This window comes from Beta vulgaris, chromosome 4, assembly GCF_026745355.1.
Source record: "Beta vulgaris subsp. vulgaris cultivar EL10 chromosome 4, EL10.2, whole genome shotgun sequence".
NCBI lineage: Eukaryota > Viridiplantae > Streptophyta > Magnoliopsida > Caryophyllales > Amaranthaceae > Beta > Beta vulgaris.
In genome coordinates this window covers 7,315,017-7,321,055 of record NC_079205.1, presented here as the reverse complement: position 1 = coordinate 7,321,055, position 6,039 = coordinate 7,315,017, and the positions used below count along the sequence as shown (strand labels likewise).

The 6,039-nt window shown below is 31.6% G+C and overlaps 1 long non-coding RNA gene across 1 annotated transcript in view; it reads left to right on the top strand.

Annotated features, from left to right (window-relative positions):
- Positions 1–1,636, top strand: part of LOC109136442 (uncharacterized) — a 1,835-nt gene extending 199 nt beyond the window's left edge. Inside the window, exons 1-2 of the long non-coding RNA XR_002041357.3 lie at positions 1–435; positions 1,054–1,636. The exon at positions 1–435 is cut by the window's left edge and continues 199 nt beyond it. This is a non-coding gene — a long non-coding RNA (uncharacterized LOC109136442). The remainder of the gene's footprint in view (positions 436–1,053) is intronic.
- Positions 1,637–6,039: the final 4,403 nt, after the last annotated feature.

Genomic DNA, 6,039 nt, shown 5'->3' with positions numbered 1-6,039 from the left:
CTCCATTTATACTATCAAATAAAAATCTGAATTTTCATTGATGTGTCTTATTCTTTTTGAGTACCCATGAATGGCCCTAAATACCCACTCTCTTCCTCCTTTGATTTTAGGTTGTCGTACTATTTTTCCCCAATATCTTCTTCTTCCAGTCAGAATTTGCATATACTTACTTCATAAAAGTTGTAGATCACGAAAAGTTATTGAATTTAGACCCAAAAATCATCTGATTCGGAGTTTGGAGTAAAGAGTTAGACCCTCTGGAAGTTTTCTGTTATTGCTGCCAAATATTATACGTTCCTCTGGTTCCTTTGTTTAAATTCTGATTCATGGAACCCGAAAGTCTATTTGTTTGGTTAAGAACGCTATGGTTTTATGGAGGATGATTCTTGGAGATGACGACACTTAATGAGTAAAGGAAATGAATTAGTGTATAAGGTAACCTTTATGTCTAGCACCTTATATGATTGCTCGTATAAATCATATTTAATAATTTGTGTCCATAGAATATGTTTATGATTGTGTGTATATATATGTATGACTATACATATGTGATACTAATCATGTGATGATATGCTATAAATTGTGATGTATATGATATCATGAATGTTATATGTAAATTATGATAATGATGTGTACCATATATATATGGTGTTGTTCGGGATTATTGATATATGAAAGTTTTGTAAAATATGAATGGTTCTGCTAGCTTGGAGTTATGAAATGAGCTGGTAAATGGGCAAGTTATAGGTGGAGGAATTATGTTTACGATGTAAAGGACCAAGAGTGGTCGAATGTTAATGTTCATATTATGTCCAAAACCTGTAGTTGCCAATGAACTAAGATCACGTAAATGATCCTTGCCGGTAGACTATTCCATGTTATGTTTTCTGACAATATTTCCGAATAATTACCAAAATGTAGTATGTGTCTGTATGTGAAAATGTTTACGAACTAAAACCGTTTTTACGGGATAGAGTAAAGTTACTGAGTTTTTCACTCATTTTAGGTTATTTTCTGTGTTTTCTCTTTTTCCTATTTTATGAAATCGTTCAGGTATTTATGAAGATAGCGCAAGTTCAGTTAGGACATGGATGTTCTGGTTGGATTATATTGAAGTGACTCTGTACAATTTGGGATTTTTTATCATACTATGTATTATATAATTATTACTCTATTTGAGAGTTTGTATATTTTTAGAGACCATTTTAAGGCTATTATTTTATTTATAGGCCTATAACCCACAGCTTAAGTTCCGTTTCCGCTGTCAATCATGAGTAATTAAGGTTCTGAATTCTCGGGGCGTTACACCAACCCCTACAACCACCACGAGCAAGCCGCAAAAACACAAAAAAATTACCCTCCGGCTAGGACGTTTCCGCCATGATGGCAGATGGTAATTCTTTTGGTTTCGTTGGTGGTTGTGCATGGTTTAGTGGGTGGTGTGCGTGGCCTCGATGGTGGTTTGCGTGATTTCGATGGTGGTTGTTTGTGTAGTAGTGGTGGTTGTTGGGTACTAAGGGGGTTTGGTGATGGTGAGGATGAAAAAGAAAATTAAGGGTAAAATTATACTTTCAATTATGTTCTTAGATGATTTTAAGAAATTTTGTTGCGATGATTAACAATCTCAGTTGAATATTGCGTTATTCACATTGTTTTGCTCAGCCCTAGTGATATCCCCATGTTTGAATTGTTATTAAGTCATCCTGATAGTTTAGCTACTTTCGCCTTTACTTCTTTCATTCACCAATCATATCCCTTTATCAACTAAACGCAACTAAGATCAACAATGTTTTGTTGCTCCAATAGTGTAAAAAAAAAAAAAGAGGATAGAGGGAGTAACTCTGTATACGCTACGTACACCAAACTAAGGGTGCATTCTCTTTAACTTATTGGTCCTGAACATATTGTACCTTATCTGAACTGAACTTATTGAACCTGAACTGAACTTATTGGAACTTATCAAATCTGATTGGACCTGATTCAACTTATTGGACCTGATTGAACCTGATTGGAACTTATTGGACCTTATTGACCTTATTGAAACTTATTAGACCTCATTGGCCCGAATTGAAACTTATTAGACCTTATTGGACCTGATTGAAACTTATTAGACCTTATTGGACCTGATTGAAACATATTTGACCTTATTAGACAAAAAAATTGACCATTAATAACATAAATATTACCCCTAACGTAAATACTACCCCTCAAATTTTATTATGAAGTAATAATTATTAAAATTCGTCCTTTAAAAAAATTAATTATTATTAATTATCTCTTATGATAATTAATTTAACAAAAAAAAATTTGCTATTTATATATTTGCCTATACATAACTTTGACCACTAATATATCTAATACTCTTGTTTTGATTTTATAAAGCACTAGTGGAAAATCAAAATTTGATTGACATTTATTGCTAACAAGTTAAAATTGGCACATATGAAAAATTCTCAACCCACTTTTATTTGTGTGAAGGTAGTAGAAGGCATTAATTTCTTATCTCTCACTGTACATTTATATCTTTCATTGTTATTAGTAACGAAAATATGTTATATCTAGTTATTTAAAGACGAATTGCAAAATATTGTAATTATAATGATTAATATTGTCAACCTTAATTATTTGACCATGATTATAATATTATTTAATAATAATATAATCACCTAATATTAATATGAATAATCAAATAATAGATAATAATACACGTATAATACTATACATTGTGGTACTTTAATAAAAAAAAATTAATAATAACATAATCAGCTAATAGTAATATGAATAATGAAATAATAGACAATAATACAAATATTTAATAAAATAATAGACACTAATACAAGTATAATACTATATAATCATTGTGGTATTTTAATTAAAATTCTAATAATAACATAATGGACAATAATACAAATGTTTATTAAACATTGACTATTTGGACCTTATTAGACCTTATTGGAACTTATTGGACCTTATTAGATCTGATTGAAACTTATTGCACCTGATTGAAACTTATTGGACCTTATTAGACCTGATTGGAACTTATTACCCTTATTGGACCTTATTGGTACTTACCTGAACTCATCTGAACTTATTGGACATTGAAACTTAATTTTTTAAGTTGAGGAGAACGCACCCTAAACCATTCTCAATTGAGAAAGTCCTTATAATTATCTATGCAATGCAGATTTGATATCTAATATGCTTATATTCGCATCAACCGCTCTTGTAATTGGTACCAAAGAAATATAATTTGTAAAACAAACCTCTTCTAGATGTATTAATTTACCATTGTGTAATTTACCAATCTATTTGATAGATTCTTATCCGATACACGCCTATGAAGACTCTTCTCGATCACCATTCACCAGCCAATCATTATTGTCCATTACCACCAACTATTTCCAGTCTGTGTTGCAACTTGCGATGCAAACAAGATCCATCAACGTTAACATCGTCGTACAATTGTTGTCGGGAATGAGATTTTATATTTTTTGTTCATGTGCGCTAAATCTTGTCCATACCCTTCGGTTTTCGCCTGGATTGGTTTGGGACTAAGGTACCGCCTGGTTGTTTGTTGTTTGATGAAGGAGGAGAGATAAAATACTTCGGGGTTGGGGGGGGGTAGATGTGGTTAAAGGAGGGAAAGTGAGTAGATTTTAAAATGATATGCAACAAAACTCAAATTGATATAAAATATATTAATAATGATATGAAACAAATTAAAAAAATAATATGAAACAAAATTTAAAATGATATAAAACATGTTAATAATGATACAAAGATTTTAGAAGACATGATTAGTTACAAAATCATATGAAACCAGTTTTGACATGAAATAATTTATAAATGATGTGAAACATATTTAAAAGACACATGAAGCATAACAATTTTGAGATAGAAAAGTTTTACAAATAAAATAGAACAAAGCTCTAAATGATATTACCAATAATGATATGAAACAATGCCAAAATGATATTAAGTAAACCAATAATGACATGAACCAGTTATCTTAGTTTGCACATGTGAGAAATTGTTACATACCCAAGAAATACTGACATTTAAGATTTTAAGAGCAACCCTGCGTTAATAAAATAGGGTTTACTTAGAGTTTAAATAGGAGTAACCATTTATTTTAGGATTTTTTTAACTAGAATAATACAAACTTTTGTCCATTCGCTCACAATAATTCAAACTTTTAATTATTATGTAAGAAGACACACTTTACATCAAAATTCCAAGAGTATGACAATGTGACCGGTAACCTGTAAAACAAGTAAATTTTTTAAAAATAAACCCCAAAATCTCTTCCTCTTCCCCCAACCCAAACAACTGTAATACCCCCAACCCCCCAACACATACACCACAAAATTCATCAGAATGAAAAATCAAACAAAGTGACGAATTGAAGCATAAATTACGAATTTGCATAGACAAGTTAAAATCATTATGAAAAAGTCGCAGATTTAAGAATTGTTTAACCTTGAGAAATGTGCGAGAGAATGCGAAATAGAATTGAAAGCGAGAAGATGAGACGATGTGCATGATAGAATATGTGGCGCACACGGAAGTTTTGATGGACCCGAATAGTATCATAAAATTGCATATTCATTGATATTAATTGTACAGGTGTGTTTGTGAGAGTTCATGTCTCTCATTTATCTTGGTAGAACTCTTTGTTTCTACCTATCCTAATATCTTGTGTGGAGCTCACTTGTTTGGCTCCCCTTTTCAACTCATGCACATATTACATATTTATAGTTGTTGTATCCTAACTTCTAGAATTTTCTTTCAAGTACAAATATCTTAGATTTTTCACAAGATAATTCTAGATACACATTAGATATTTTTCTCACAATTTTCATCAAACATTTAGAATATTCTATATTAATCTCTAACAGTGCACCAGTCAGTTTGCATGAACGAGGGAAGCTGATGATGTTTACAATGTCTTCAATCCACTTTGCACTATGAGGGAGATAATATACTCTAGAGAAGTGGTTTCGGGTTGGGGGAGGAGTTGGGTTCGGGTAGGGGACGTTTCGTGGCTGGGAAGGCGGTTTCATGGTAGGGGGTAGTGAGGTGGGGTGGGGGCGGGTGGGGTGGGGTTTCAGTTGGTTGGGTTGGGGGAAGGAGGAATAGAGAGAAACGGTGGTTGGGCAGGTCGACACGCAGGGGCTAGGGGTGGGGTGGGGGAGGAGAATGAGGGTGGAGGGAGAGCAGGAGATCAGAAGAAAGAAAAAAAGAAAAATGTTTTTAATGTTTTTGAAATTTAAATCAAATTTTAAAAATAAGCCAACAAAATAATGACACATGTCTTAGTGAGTGCCACGTCAGCTTATTTACCTTCTACAACAAGTTAACAACCGATATAGACCTACTGGGATATTTTTTTTTAAATTGATATATTATATAATACTCAAAAGTTTGTATTATCGTGAGAGAATGGCCAAAATTTGTAATATTATAGTTAAAAAGATCCTTTATTTTAAGATCTAAAGTATGGTTTATTTATAGTTCTTGCTAGGGAATTGAATTTAAGGCTGTAATATTTTGGACTCAATTGTGAAAGTTTTGATTTCGGGGACTCAAATCAATATTTCTTTTACATATTTTTGACCCAAAATACATTTTAACATTTTGATACATGTCAAATCATTTTTGACAATTTTAAAATGACTTGATACATTCAAAATTGTTGACTACCTAGGTCACTTTTATTTTTCCTAAGTTTTATCATTTTATGCACCTAGAAATATTTTATACTTCAATATGGTATTTTAGACGTCGCGCATTTTCATTTATGTATGTAAACTTAATAAAAAAAGGATAATCAAGAAGAAGATATCTGCTTAGGATATGTCAATCCGTTTATAAATAGATGCTTTATTTTTTACTTGCATACTCATTCACAACCCTGACCGTTAATATTCCTAATATCTATTAGTAAAAGATTATTATTAAATCATATATGGAAAACGTATGTAGATAAAATTCAACAACATCTTGTATGCTAACATTAATTTTTATAAATTTGTGAAA